The sequence below is a fragment of the Canis aureus genome, chromosome 9, assembly GCF_053574225.1.
Source record: "Canis aureus isolate CA01 chromosome 9, VMU_Caureus_v.1.0, whole genome shotgun sequence".
Taxonomy (NCBI): Eukaryota; Metazoa; Chordata; class Mammalia; order Carnivora; family Canidae; genus Canis; species Canis aureus.
In genome coordinates, this window is record NC_135619.1 from 57,316,466 (window position 1) to 57,332,273 (window position 15,808).

The 15,808-nt window shown below is 37.6% G+C and overlaps 1 long non-coding RNA gene across 1 annotated transcript; it reads right to left on the reverse strand.

Annotated features, from left to right (window-relative positions):
- Window positions 1-4,734: 4,734 nt before the first annotated feature.
- Window positions 4,735-13,003, reverse strand: LOC144320164 (uncharacterized). The gene is made up of 3 exons (XR_013385727.1): window positions 12,825-13,003; window positions 8,974-9,004; window positions 4,735-5,165 (listed from the first exon to the last, which is right to left on the reverse strand). It is a non-coding gene; the product is annotated as an uncharacterized LOC144320164 (long non-coding RNA).
- Window positions 13,004-15,808: the final 2,805 nt, after the last annotated feature.

A 15,808-nucleotide genomic window follows, 5' to 3' on the forward strand; every position in this document is an offset into this window, starting at 1 on the left:
GTTTTTGCTGTTGGCTGGAAACTTAGCTGGGACTACTGGTTGAAACCTCTATATATGGCATTTCCATGTGTCCTAAGCTTTTACAGCATGATGGCTCAGTTCCAAGGATGAGTACCCAGAGAGAGGCAGTAGGAAGCTGTATTGTTTTTATGAGCTGGTCTTAGAAGTCATGCAGCATCCTATTCACCACATTATATTTGCCAAGGAAGTCACAATAGCCTGCCCAGTTCAAGGGGATAGGAAATAGATTTCACCTCTGATAGAGGTATGGCAAGATGCTGGAAGAGCAAATGGGACTGTAAATATTGCTGTGGCAACTTTTGTAAAAAGTGATCTGCCACATTCAGATTATGACAAATACTTATATTTGAATAGAACTTCTATAGAAGTGCTAATATCATTGGGAACTCCACTTCCTCATCAATAATTAAAAAGAGAAAAAGAGCTGTATGACTCTACATCCCCAAATCTCTGCTTAATATCCACATGTGCCTTTTCTCATTTAATCTTTCTTTTTACAATTGAGGAAACTGAGGCAGGGAGACTTCAAGTGATTAACGTAAGCTCTTACAGCAGGCAAATGTGCAGTGGAAAGTTGGACTTCAGAATCAAGGCTGTCTAGTTCCAAAACCTGTCCTTCTTCTGCTACTTCACTCATAAAACTCTTGTCCTCATGTCAGCTTTGATTTTGCTTGTTCGTTTTTGACTGAAAGCGAGTAGACTTCAGATGAGATTTTAAGTGGGACTTAAGATGGAGGAAAGTTGCCAAATAGTTTAATACTTGAAGTGACTCCATATCTCAAATTAGTCTTTGCACAAGAGTTGACTTTTTCTTTTCTTTTTTTTTTCACTGGAGACTGTAAAGTAGAATAATAGCCTGGCTGTTATGGTAATTTAGGGATTAGGAAAGGACACTTAAGTATCTCTCTGATTTATATCTTGTAGGATCATAATGTGAGTACAGACATATGTGTAAGAGAGTTCATCAAGGGTTAATAATGAATAAATAAATAAAGTGTCTTCAGAGTCAGATATGAGGACATAGAAGAGTAGATCAAAGCTGGCCAGTGGTCTGGACTTAAAAGGAGACAAGGAGGTATTGCCTAATGTTGGTCTTCTGTGTGAATGGGCCAGGCCCATGTAAGAGAATAGAGAGAGCAACAGTGTCTCTGCTTGTCCCTGGATAAGGTTCTTCTATCAAACTCAGGTGTCAGGCAAGCCCTGCAGATTGCCAGCAATTTGAAATGGTAGCCATTGTAAAGACTCTCTGTCTACACAGCACCACTCCTTGATAATTGCTTATGCTATTCTTCAATAAAATAAACAACAAAACAAAAAACGATTGACTTAATTATCTTTTAACATATTTGGCATTGACTTGCCCTCACCAACAGTGTTATGGCATCTTGTGAACATAGTCTTATGAAAAGAATTTGCTTCCTTCCCCCTGCTCTTTTTTACACAATAGCTATAAAGAAATTTATGGTCTTCAGAAATTTACTATAAGAATTTTTGTCTCTTGTTAATAATAGGGTAACTGTTAAAGGACCATTCTGAGTCTGGCTGACAAATGATTTTGCCTTGCTGTCTATATCAACACACTCCCCCAGTACAAATAGTTTCCCAAGGACAATTTATAGGTCTTAGCTGTGGGATTTTCTTTTTTTTTTTCCCATGTGCTTTCAACAATTGCAGTTGCTTCATAGCTCAACATCTGGAAGCACATTTGGCTTCATTGTTGGAAAATAAATTAGCATCCTTGTTCATGAACAAGGGGCTGACCTTGCCCTGGACAGCAATGACTGTGTCTTTGGTTGACAGACCAGTTTTCCTTGACTATGGGAAAGAAGCTGAAATGCATCTCTTTTCTGGCATTAATGCCCATCTCTCAGAATAGCCTGTGTCTACTCACTATAAACTGGACATTTGCCCTAGGACATGGAGCAAAAGATGACACTAATTGGGAGTTGGCATCCTGGAAAACATTGTCGGAGTCATCTCTTACAAAAAAAATAACCCTTATCTCGTGCCAGCACTGAACCGTGGACTCCATGGACCTGCCTATGTCTGCTCACACCTGTTCCAACACGGATGCCAAGAAATGGGGGGTCATGAGGAAATTAGACACACAGCGCCTTTGGGAAGCCTCCAGAAGTCACTAGGCCCTTTGAAAGTCCTTTGAAATTGTAATAGATTGGACAGGGAGGGGATGACCTATGTAGATGTATTTGGCTGTGGTCATGGTCATGAGCATTGAGAATCCCACATCAAGCACCAATTTGAACAAACTGAACAGTGAAGAACGAAAAGGTTTAAGGAACCAGAAATAGACACCATGAAAAGGATAGAGGATCTATGTTACTAAAAAACTTTGTTAATATACTGCAGCTTTTTCTTTTCAAATTAGGTGTGATGTACAAATATGGAGATAGAAATGTATATATATATATATGTATGTTTGCATTGATATAATGCAAACATGCTTATGCATGTTAGTATCTTCTGCTATTTCATGGATTTGGGGAGACTAAAAGTCAAATCATGGACCAAGAAACATAGGTTATATGCACATATAAAACCTGACATCACAATTAGCATAAAAGTGGGTGTTAATCCTAACTTCAAAATACCAGTAATGTAAAGTGATTAGACTTTGTGATCATACTTCTTTTTTTAAAATTTCAATTAATGTATAGTGTATTATTAGTTTCAGAGGTAGAGTTTAGTGATTTATCAGTCTTATATAACACCTAGTGCTCATTGCATCAAGTGTTTTCCTTAATGCCTATCATCCAGTTATCTCATCCCTCTACCCACTGCCCCTCCATCAACCCTCAGTTTATTTCCTATAGTTGAGAGTCTTAGGTTTTGTCTTCCTGTCTGATTTCATCTTATTTTATTTTTCCTTCCTTTCCCCTATGATTGACCCTCTGTTCTGTTTCTTAAGTTCCACATATGAGTAAAATCATATAATTGTCTTTCTTTGATTGACTTAATTCATTTGTTATAATGCCCTCTAGTTCCATTTGCATTATTGTAAATGGTTAAGATTTCCTTTATATATATTCCATATATATATACATATATATATATCACATCTTCTTTATCCATTCATCTATAGAGTGATCATACTTCTCTTATTTTATCTCTTTTCTTCTCAAAGGGGTCTTGAAACTTTTAAGTATATAGGACTTCATAAAATGCAAAATTGAAGAACATATATAGATTATTCTGTGTAGCCAGGAATTATGTTGATTTCCCACTATGGTATATTAATTCCTTTTCCTACTGTTCACTTAGTTCAACAAGTTAGTTAGGCACTCATTTGGTGTCAGACACTATGTGCTAAGCCCTTGGCATACAAAATATTTAGACTACCTTTAGTTTTTCCCAGATTACTGCCCCAGTCTCTTAGCCAAAGATCTTGCTTCTGGTCTCACTTCATCATTATGTCATTTCCCAGCTTGTTCTTCAAGAACAAGATCTTGAGTTACTTTTCTATGCTGTTACTTGCATGAATAAAATGCTTTAGTGATTATCAATTGTTTTCAGCGTACAATGCTAGATCTTGGAAAGACACCTGAGATTCTCATGCCTGCTACTACTTGCCCTTCAGCCTCATCTTTGACCTCCTCTTAGCATACCTCTGATTTGATGGCACAGTTAAACAGGACTGCCTGTAATTACCTGAAAGCACCATATTCTTTCTTATCTCTAGTTCTTTGCAAAAGGTGCTCCCTCAACCTGGATTACTTTCGACCCCCCTTCATGTGGTCAATGGCCACTCATCTTTCCTACTTAATGGAAATACCATTTCCTTTGGGAAGCTTTCTGTAGTGCTCCTTCTCTACTACTACAGACTTTACATCTGTCTGAAGTACTTAAGTCTTGGATGGAAATATAACAAACTGATGCACCACTGCTCTTTGTTTCCTTGGTATCTTGTGCTCTCAATATTATAGCTGGGTGCATAATCTCACACTTAGTTAGCACTCACTGTAGCCAGAAAATTTCACTTGTCATTATTTAATTCTTAAGAAAACTCTAAGTAGTTATTATTGCCATCATCCCATTTTTAACTACTATCCTATCCTATTCCTAGATGTTTTAGGAATGGTAGAATTAAGATTTAAACCTTCATTGGTAAGACATCAGAGCCTGTTTTACTCTCTCTTATGATACAGTGTAATATGTTTCTTCTTCTTCATATCTCTTACTCAACTTTAAACTTTTTGAGATAAGAAGTAATGTTTTTTTTCACAGTTACATCTTTAGTGCATAGTACAATGTGTTTCATGCAGCATATTTTGAGAACACTAAGAATGGGGAGGCCTTTGTACCACCCAGAGTTGCTCATAGAGCTAGAGGGTGGACACCTAAAAATGTAATTTTGGTATAATGAGATAAATGCACTATTATGGGTAAGCATGGTTTACTATGAGAGTGAAGATAGGGGCCCATAGCCCAGACCTTGAGATCTTGGCTTTCTAAAAGAGCTGATACCTGAATTGAATATGAAAAGATTAACTTATTTCCACTAAATTTGTATCTAGGGGAAATTCAAGCATATAATCCTCTCCATGACAAAAAATTAAGGATAAACTCATATTTTTGAAATATTTGGCATGTGGCATATGAAGTGTGAATTTATTGGTCATAGTTTTATTGAAAAAAGAAACCAATCCCATGAGTTGATGTACTATTGCCAAATTATTACAGAGACATGGTAAAATATTGAGGTCAAGAACTAGGCTGTAAAATTTTAATTTTGGCATTTTTCGTATGACAAATGATTAATGGGAATCTGATTGAATAGTAAATGTGTCTTTAAGAATAGGCTAGATTGAAGACTTATGGTCTTTCAAGACCTGGTAGTTTCTGATCCTCGGTTTTGCCAATGATTTACTCCAAAGATAATAATATGAATAAGATAAGTAGTACTGTAGAGCAGATGATTACAACTTTGAGCTAGGCTCTAAGGATTTCTAATCTGAATTCAAATGAGCTCCTGAAATGTGTATCATCAATAGATCCAGTTTTCAATGATCACGGACACTTATGGCGACCAGGGCTGCTGTCCTTGGTGCTGATGGTGATATTTCCATTGATGCTCTTTTGAGTGAGAGTGAGGTGGAGTGGGGCAGAGGGAGAGTTTAGGCATCATCCTAGAAAACGAAAAAAAAGTCTCATTCATTCAACCAGTAATCATCACTTTTACTCTGCTAAGTCCATGTAAGTAACTCCGAAGTTTTTCTGGTATTTCTCATTTCTTAATCAAGTTTATTTTTTTTTTAACAGTAACAACATTTTTTATAAAGGGTTCAAAGTGATTCCCCTTTAGTGTTTTATTTTCCATGCTGAGTTCTTGGTTTGCTATATTAGCTTTCATATGCATATCATGTCAGGGAGTTTATTTTTTGTATTTCATCAAATTTAAATACCCATTTTACATGATTTCTTTGTGTTCACCTTTCCACAGCCATGGAGGACACTTCAGTTCAGTTTCTCTCAATTTAAAAATAAATCAAGTTGAAATTAATTGATCTACATGAATGGAAACTTTCTATTATACCTTATTTCTTCCTCTACAACAATGTATCTGATCCTCCAGTCTATTATTAATAACCCAAATTCCTTAGGCTGATGATACTATTTGTTGGTCAGTGTGGAAGAATACTATGAGTCATTGTCTTCTGCTTTTAATTTTTTAAAGTATTATAAAGATTTTGCTTAATTTCTCCATTTTATTAGCATTTCACTGATCAAAGGTCAGTATATTTCACACCAGCAATTTTCTTTCAGGCTACTTATTTACCTCCTATTTAACTTTTCTTAATGCAACTCATTTCCCCCCAGTTTTCTTAGAAATATTTCTCTCCCTTCCTTTGTCTCACTTGCGAGGGAAAAAAGAGGCCAATTCAGACTATTCAGCATATGAGTTTTGATGGCACTATCTCTATAGTAAAGGGAATGGAAGCTGAAGGCTTTGATGTGGAATTAGGAAGAATAAAGAACCAGTGCATTGAACCTCTAAACCCACTGAAAAATGCATAGTAAATGCATTCAGAATCCTTAAAAGTCAACATTTACTTCCCTATCTTTCTTTAACTAAACTTACTTTTACCGAAGAACAAAATCTTTATTTTTTCAGGTTTTCTCTTTACTTTTTTGATGTTTCAACCATATTATTTGTCGTATATCTTTTTCTAATGCAATTGTACACTGTTTCAGCTTGAACTGGAGTTTAAAAGCTTTTGTGGACTGGATCTTATTGGTGTTGTATATCATTTCATTATGTCTTTGAGGTCAAAACAACTGGCACATAACTTTTGGAAAATATTCATTTCCATCATAGGGCCATCTCTGTATTAATTTCTTATACTTGATGGATTTTATTAAGTATTTCATTGCCATCCATTTATTTTCAAAACTGAATGCCTCTATTTCCTTTGCATCAAACAAATAACCACCTTAGTAGGTTTTTCTTTATTCATACTCCATTTTTAAAAAGATTTTTTAAAAATTTATTTATTCATGAAAGACACACAGAGAGAGGCAAAGACATAGGCAGAGGGAGAAGCAGAGACTCCCTGCAGGGAGCCCTATGTGGGACTGGATCCAAGGACCCCAGGATCACGACCTGAGCCAAAGGCAGATACCCAACCGCTGAGCCACCCAGGTGCCCCCACACTCCATTTTTAAATATCTATTCATTTATTCACATGACAGTAATTCATGACAATTATTAATAGAGTACCTAGTACATACCAGACATCATACTAAGTCCTGGAACAGAGATGTTTAAGAAATAGTCCCTATCTCAAGTATTCATGCTCTAGTAGGGAATGCCAGATGAACAAACATTATGAGACAGTGTTAACTGAATTATGACAGAGATACAAAGCACCATAGAAATATAGAAAAGGGAACCAATTTATCCACTGGATCTAGAGCTGGAAACTTTATGATAGGACCTTGAATAATTGCCCTTACTGGATTAATAGCTGGAAGTGATTACTGGCCCTAATTGTGATACATTTAGTATAGTGATATGGCTTTGGCATCAGGCAGATCTGGAAACAACTTCTGGATCAACCACTTTCTAAGTGATGTTCTCTCTGAGAGTCAGTTCTTTCATCTACAAAGTGGGAAGGATGACACTTGCCTCACATGTGGTTGAATAAGATAACGATGCTTGTACCTTTTCTGTAAGTCTCTCCCCCTGAAAGTTAGAGAGACTGAGAGCAGTGGAAGGACCAAATTCTGATAATAACTCTTGGTAATACATAAATCCGTGTCTAAGTTATATATGTGCCTAATCTTTTTGATTGTCATCACAATCCTAATAAGTATATATTATTTTTTTTAGTGTCCCTGGTTCATAAGGAAGAATACAGTTGTTTAGAGGAGTTACATGTTTTGCCCCAAGAATAGTGACAAATAGAGCTAGAGTTTGATCTAGCATAGCACTGAAGCCCCAGTCTTTATCCACTCCTCTACTCTTGTTCTCTGCCCTGTTCTGTTAAAGTCATTGAGTATGGGAGACTTGTGTCCCATGGATTTTGGTTTCCAGACAGAAGAGTAGGTTAGATATTAGACTATATATCCCATGGGGACATATATTATGTATATTTTGCTAAGTTAAATACCCGACATGTTGCACAGGATTCAATACTCAGAATACTTATATGTTTAAAAGTGAAGGCTTTTTAAAAGTGAAGGCACAGGATTTAAAAGTGAAGGCTTTTTAAAAGTGAAGGCACAGGATTCAATACTCAAAACACTTATATGTTTAAAAGTGAAGGCTAAGCTGATGTAACAAAAAGATTCAAAACACAGATGTTTATTTTCTTCTCACATTACAGTCCATGGTAGGTAGTCTTGACTGCCATTTTCAGTAAGTAGGCAGCAGAAAGCAGACTTCTAGGTCAAGGATTTTCTTTAAAGCAAGTAATGCCAAAGTTGCCCCTATCACTTCCATTTACTTTCCATCAGTGCAAATAGGTCACTACATCTCTCTGCAAGGTGGGCTGGACAATTTTGGTTCTTGCTGGATAGCTACTTGCTTAGAAAGGAGAGGAGAGTAGATTTGGGGACACTACCATCTATTTCCACCACAGTGTTCAAGGAAAATCTATTGAATGAGTAAATAAAGAAAATCAAAGATAGTAAGTAAACATGGGCCCCAATGAGACCAAGACAAAGATGTTAGCTTAATCCATGAGCTTACAGACCCATGCCAGCATGCCAATATGTCTTTCTAGCTAATTCTTGCCAAAACACATCTTTAGTTATAGCCACCTATTGTAAGTATCTCTTCACTATACTGTTTTCCTTTAATCTATGGCTGTCAACTTTTCTCTGGAATGTCAGAATAGGATCGAAGTCACAGAAGAGTTTTTGTGAGTTCCATGGATTATGCTGCTCTCTTAAGGAAGATAAAGTGACAGGTTGTACAGCACTTATTTGTATCACCTGTCAGGGACTCTTCATCCTGGGGCAGAGGAGAGTATTAGGAGTTTTAGCTGGTTACTTGTGAGCCTCTTCAGGACTCCTCTGTTGGCATTAGGAGAGAGTATCTCTGACACTGGCAAAATGTGGTTTTAGTTCTCCTAAAAGAAAGTGCTGGAAGTTTTCTACCTTTGGACTTCTAGACTGTGTCAGATCAATATTCTAGCTGGGAACTCCATCTTAGCAACTTCTTCTTTTCTGTAATGTAACACTTTCTTTGTTTCATTAGAGAATTTTTTTCACAGCCACTGCAGGGGCATGCATTGTATGATGCCCGACTGGTAGCAGATAATTCACCCCACACAGAGCGTGACCACTCTTGTTTGTTGCCTGAGGGTACAGCAGATCCTTATTAATTTCACTGAGGCAACAGCCAGAATTACAATAGACTTTGTGAATGTATAAGAGAAAAAACTACATTTTGGGGAAGTAGTCAGGGAGGCTGTATTCTTCCAGACTTACCAAGGTGGAACCTTTTTCTCTCACTTGCAAGCTGAAAAAATAAAGAATAACTACTGAAACCTTATATCTCTTTAAGCTCGTTCATTCCTAAGAGCTTAAAGTGACTCTGTAGACCTACATCTCATTTATTTCCACAACATCCCTGTGGAGTCAGAGACTAGTTTTTCTTTTACTGTCCAGAGGGAAGGTAATGCCCTGAGAACTTAAGTGATTTGTATTCAAAGTAAAAAAGTGAGTCAAATTGTAAAGCCAATGTTTGAAACCAGGTGTTCTGACTCCTCACCTAGGGGCTGCTTTAGGATGACAGTATTGAGGGAAGAAATATAGGGAGAAGTCAAAATATATGATAAAGACACACATGTCATGTTGTATCAATGTTCAGATCTGGTAATGTTTCTTAGTTCAGAGATTTAAAAAAATGCTCCCAATGACTTGACAATATTTAATGATGTGAACTGTTCTTACTCCCTTAAACCACAGGCATAGAAATCATTATTCTGTATTTAGTTTGGAATGATGCCCTGAAATCAGAGCTCCTAAATAGCACTAATGATTTCTTATATTTTGGGAAGAATGGGGGACATTGGCCATGAACATAATTGATGCTCATTAAATTGTTGTAGAATAGAATAGTTATTATACCAAATTGAAAAGTGGATCTAGATTCACTCATAGACCTACAGGTTGAAGCAGGATCTTTTTAACTCCTATGCTACTTTGTGCGAATTAGGAAAAGTGCTTTTTCTTCTAGGTGAACACAGCCCTAAACCAAGGTGCATAGCTTGGTGAGCAGAACCGTGGCTGAATTTCAGCCTCATTTATCTATCCCCTCACCTGGATGCTCTTCATGGCAATCTTGAGGAAGAACAACAGGAACAACAACATCTAGCCTTTAGAGTCATCTGGCCCACTTTCTCCCATTCTGGAAGTATAACATCATCACTACCTTGCAATAGAAGTGAATCCATTTTAAAAGATATCTTGGAAAGATATTTCCACAACCTCATCAGTTATTCATAATAATATTCTGGAGTCCTTGAGGTTAGGATAAGGTTTATCTGCATATGCAGGGTGACATTCTGATCGTCACAGAGAGGAAACTGACATTTACACATAATTCATCAGGAAGTCAGTCTTAGGTACTATGTGTCTCTTGGCACAAAAAGGTCAGAGAGATCCTGGGAAACCCTGAATTACAGTAGGGCCTTCTCGTAGATTCATCCTTCTATATGGATGGATAATTTGTCTGCATTGACCTTGTTACCAACTTTCACTTGGGACCTGAATTAGTGTGATCAACCATAAAACAGATAGGAAAATAGAATATTAAAAGACATTAAATACATGAAAAGTAGAACTTTAGCAGATCTCTTTGATCTCAAATGAAATGCACTGCATGGTGGGCAGTGAAAAGAACAGCAACAATCAGGACTGCATAGATTATGAATTTATGGATTTAACAAGCTTCAATAAAGGTCCATTTATAATGAGCTCTCCACTGGAAGTAGAGAGCATCGAGGGAGGTGCTTGGGATATAGATATAGCATGGTCAAACTTCAGACAGCCATTCAGAGGAGAGAGCCTTAAGTTGCCCTGAATCAGGACTTCAGGGATCTATAGGTCATGAAGATTGCAGGAAGCTCTAGAGTCCCCAGGATGTAACTACTTCCTACAAAGAGAATTGATTCCTACAGAAGTAGTTCTCTTTCTTGGGCTCTCTTAATTTCAGTAAGAATATGATTCTTAACACATGGCCACACTAATGTTTGATGATGGTTGTATTTTAATTCACAGATTAAGAAAAGGAAGTGAACAGAAATAACTTGCTCAAATGGCATTCACAAACTTTTAAAATTTTCCGTTCTGTCTTTGAACATATAAGTCCATAGAATATGAATCAGTGCTATTTTGTTGTGTGCTTGCAATGTGGATGCTTATAATGTGCATCAATTACTATGTAAAGTTCTGTGTGGTCTGAATTATATCTCCCTAAAATGGTGACGATCTAACCTCCAATGTGAGTACATTTGGAGACAGGGCTTACCTGGAGGAAAAGTTAAACGAAGTCATGAGGGTGAGTGTCCTTTAGGGACTAGTGCTCTTATAAGAAGAGGCACTAGAGATCTCTCTTCTCATGCATGCATACAGAAGAAAGGTCACGTTAGGAAACAGAAAGTGGTCATCTACAACCCAAGATGAGAGGCATCACCAGAAACCAGCTCTGACGGCAGCTGGATCTTAGACTTTTCAGTACTGTGTGAAAATAAATTTATGTTGTTTAAGGCACTCCCTCTGTGGTATTTTTTTATGGCAGCCCTAGCTGATTAATAAATAAAATTAGCTCAAATAAGCTTCTTAATCAGGCATGTGGTATTATTTTGGGAATTCAGTATAGTGATGAATGGTATAGGTTTTAGAGCTCAACCATGTGACTTCAAATCCTGGATCTATCACTCATCACTTAAGTGATCCTGGGCAAGTTCTCAACTTTTCTGTGCTTTATGCTTTTCGGTCCACAAGGTGGTAATAATAATAGTGTCTTCCCTACAGACTGTTAAGAGGGTTAAATGACTCAGTGTTTAAAAGTCTTATAGTGCCAGGCAGAGAGAATTCTCAGATAAAGACACTGAGGCTTAGGGAGATGAATTTGGTCAAGATCACCCTACTATTAAACAGGGATATATCATTATTGAAACCAGATTATTTATAGAAACCATGTCCTTAACCTTTACACTGCATTGGTGCTGGCAAAGGATAATCAATCAAGAAATGCAGTAAAATCCTTTTTCTAATAATTTTGAAATGTGCTTGCTTACACTGCAGGGCCAGGGCTGTGGTGGAACCTACTCTATACCCCTTTATTTTGCTAAAATTGCCAGGGTTTGAATGTCTGGCAGAGAAGGGGTCTTTTATTATTTCTCTTACTTTTTCAACATGGTCCTGACTTGCTTCCGCTTGTCTCAGCAGTCTTAGGAAATGTCCAACATTCATGGTGAGGACACCCTTGCCATAAAGTACATGGGGACATTCGGCTAATAGAAAATTCTACATAAGAAACAGCAAGTGGGCACACAGGCTCTGAGAATTCCAAGGTGACATCAGTGCACCAAATTCCTTCCATTTCTTCTATTGGGCAGAGTGACTTAGATGGGTTTGTGACATTTTGAGGGCTTCTAGTTTCCGTGTAGCTTCTTGGTCTCTGTGGCAAAACTGAATATTGGGAACAAGCAGGAAATCCCTGTCTGCTTTGTCTCCAGTGAACCATTACTCTGCCCTCCACGGTTGCACTTCTGCTGGCTCTGGCCTTGCTTCTCTGGTTGCTGAACTGTGACTGCAGCATGCCCCACCTTGGGGGAAGTTGCAGTCCACGGAGCTGTTGACAATTCAGTACACTCCTGACCTGAGACCCTCATGCTAAATCCTCTGTAGTGTGGCCAGAGGGAGGACAATTTAATTGCTTTGGCTGCTGATGGACCATCTTCTCACCTTTGCTTCTGAAGCCTTGCCAGAGACATTTTCTAACTCATTTGACCTCCCAAGATCCTTTCTCTGTACCTACTTGGTTCTTTAATTCCTGCTTCTCTTCTTATTATACCCTGTGTTCCTGTCTCTTAATGCTTAACAATAATTCACCATATATTTCAAGGTCATTGAGGGTAAGAACTGTGCAAGTGTGTAACCTCACACATATACAGATTTCTACCAGACACGATCTCTCTCTATATATATACTGAATGAATGAACCAGTGAATGTATTAATGGATTACACTTGGTTGCTCTTGAGAGGACCTAGCAATGTATACTTCCATGTTACAGACTATTGGAAGATAAAGGATGGAAAAGATATTTACTTGGATACATGTGCTACCATGAAACATGGCCAGAAGTCAGCATCTTCTCCCGCAGGCTGGCGATACTTGGGAACCTGAAGGTGCTGGTAGGTGTTAAGACTATGGCTTAATTGAAATTCTCTAGCTTCTTCAATTGTCAGAACTAAATGCTATTCTGAGAGGGAGCTCTGTTATTCCCATGGTAACAGGACTCCATTACAGGCGTGACATGACAAAGCTGTCCTTGTTTGAGGACACCTGGGAATTTCTGGTATAGACAGAAATACCCTTAAAGGCAAATTATACATACATATTCTGTGTAATTATGTGTGCAGGCATAGATATGCCTAATTTAGCCACACCTTTCATTTGGGCCCCTTTATCATTAGACTTTTAACGACTCAAATCTCAAGTGTGGATGTAGTTTGAAGTGCTTTATCTTCTTAAAGAAGAGCTCATCGAAATTTTGTAGTATCTACCATTAATGTGGTGCTGCTCTTGGTCAGGAAAGAAAAAAAATCTAATCCTCTCCTTATCTACTTACTATTACTTATAACACAACTAAGGGAATATTGGTTCTTAACACACCTTCTAAAATGTATAAATATATTGTCTTTATGCAAAATTATCCAGCACCATGTGCCTGGCTGGCCATTTATGTTCCAGTTCCAGTAGTGTGCCTGAAGGGAATATTTTAGAATTATGAGAAAGGATTGTACAGACAACCTGGGCAAGATCACTTAAAGTGTCTTTTACATCCTTTTTTTTAACCTGGTAAAAAAAATTAGTCAAAATATTCAAACCATTTGCTATTTTGTAGATGCCTCTAAATACTTGACACAATGTCTGAAAAAGGAAAAGATTTTTTTTAAAAAAAGAAGAAAAGGGAAGGGTCAGTGGATTTGAAAATAGTCTTGATTCCCTCATCATTGATATAATCCCTTTGCCTAGTTATGGATTCTCTTCTTATCAGAGACAATGCTTTTCATATGTCCATTTTCATATTATACAATGCAACCAGGAAAGGTACGAGGCAGGCTGGCTTAGCTCTGAGAATGTAGGAAAATATGACAAGGTGAAAGGTTAGCTATGAAGTTGGTTAGCTCATAAATAATGCAAACTTGACAGGGTTTGTAAGAAGAAAATGAGAACAATTTGCATAGCTTGTGTTGTAGGAACAAGTGTGTCTGAGTGTTTATGCTGGCTAAAGAGGTGCTTCCAGCTGGAGTATTTGCCAAGGTGACTTTTCTCTAGGGGTGCTTTTAAAGGTTCTTTCTGAACTTCCCTCCACCCAACAGCCCCCTCCTATATTCCTTGAAATTGTTAGAGATGTGAGGCTGAATGCTCGATTTTGTTTATGACAGTGAGTCAAACTGAGTTCTTTTATGTGAAAATCTAATGCTGCTTTTCTAAATAATATCTATATAGGGTCCCTTCATTGACATTCATATTTTGGTTATGTGAAATTTGCTACATTTTCTCCATTTCAAATGAGTCCGAAGCAGTGGTCTCTGCGAGGATTTTCCTGAAGGCTGGGTGAAAAAAAGTATCTGAGTATCAAAAGTTACTTTCTCTGTGTCTGTTAAATCCCATACAATCGTAAGTAAATTTCTTTTTTTTCCTCCAGTGGAAAAAATGTTCATCTAGAAAATTAAGCTGGAAGGAAACTTTAAAAACATATTTCAATCCCTTCATTTTCAAACATGAAATGAAACCAGAAGAAACTAAGCCATGTCACTGATTTGTGGCAGACCTGGAACAAGAAGTTAGGATTTTCAGCTACTAGTTTGTTGCTAACACAATGCACATATAGTATATGTATATGTATGCCTGTAATATATGTGTATATATATATATTTCTGCATCTTAGCAATAAACTACCCACATTTGTGTGTGTGTGTGTGTGTGTGTGTGTGTGTGTGTGTGTAATGTAGCTTGAATCCTAATTTTATCTACCCCCTTAGACTGAAAATGTGGTCTGTGGACCTGAAGAATTGCCATCACCAGGAGCTTGTTAGAGATGAAGAATCTCAGGCTCTACCTGAAACCTACTGAATCACAACCTACAGTCTAATAGGATCCCCAGGTGATTCATATGCATTAAACTTGAGAAGCACTGTTCTAACAATTCCTGGTTTTCTGTAATAATGAAGTATAGCTATTCTGAGTCCAGAGATAATCCAAAACATTCATTATATATGTTGATTTCTCATCTCTCTTTTCTCTCTTGCACTAAACTGTACAGTCACTTCCAGCTGCTATAAAATAAAATGATATTGAAACTCAACACTTCCATTCCACACTTGGCTTTTGGTGGAAAGGGCGGCCTTCGGTTCAGATTTTGCTTTCCTCTATTTAAATGGTACTTGCTAATATGTATTGCATGTTTGTTTTCTGCCCCAAAGTGTACCTTGCATCCCTTACCTCTTTTAATCCATGCAAAAATGGTGTGAGGATATAATGATCACAATCTCCATTTTTTTGGAACAGGACACTAAGGCTGAATGAAAGAGATTGAATAATAGGTTGTATCAGAGCTTGGGCTCAAACTGAGATTTAGCTCGTTTCATTGTGTGCACATTAACCACAGCATACACCGCTTCTTCAATTCAAAGTTCTCATTTGCTCTTTCTCCCAAGCATTTATGCCTCTAGAAAATTAAATTATCTTACCAAGTAAAAGACAGAAGTCAAATGTAGTGTGTGTCTGGTACTTGGTGGGCACTTGAGAAATCCCTGGTGGATATATGTACGAACGAAAGGAAAGGTCCATGTCTACCTGATAAGAAAGCACATGGTCTCTCTGCAACACCAAGAGAAGGAGGTGGAGGACATCCGGCAGAAGCCATATTTCCCATTTTAAGGCAGCTGATGTTTCCTTGCGGTCCCTAACCCTCTTACCCTCTTTCTGCTTTCCTTTACTTTTCTTTGCCCTTTGTGTTACTGCAAATGCCCATGGTTTTTCTACATTTTCAGTTTTTATTCTTGTCCTCTTGCCTTAACAGT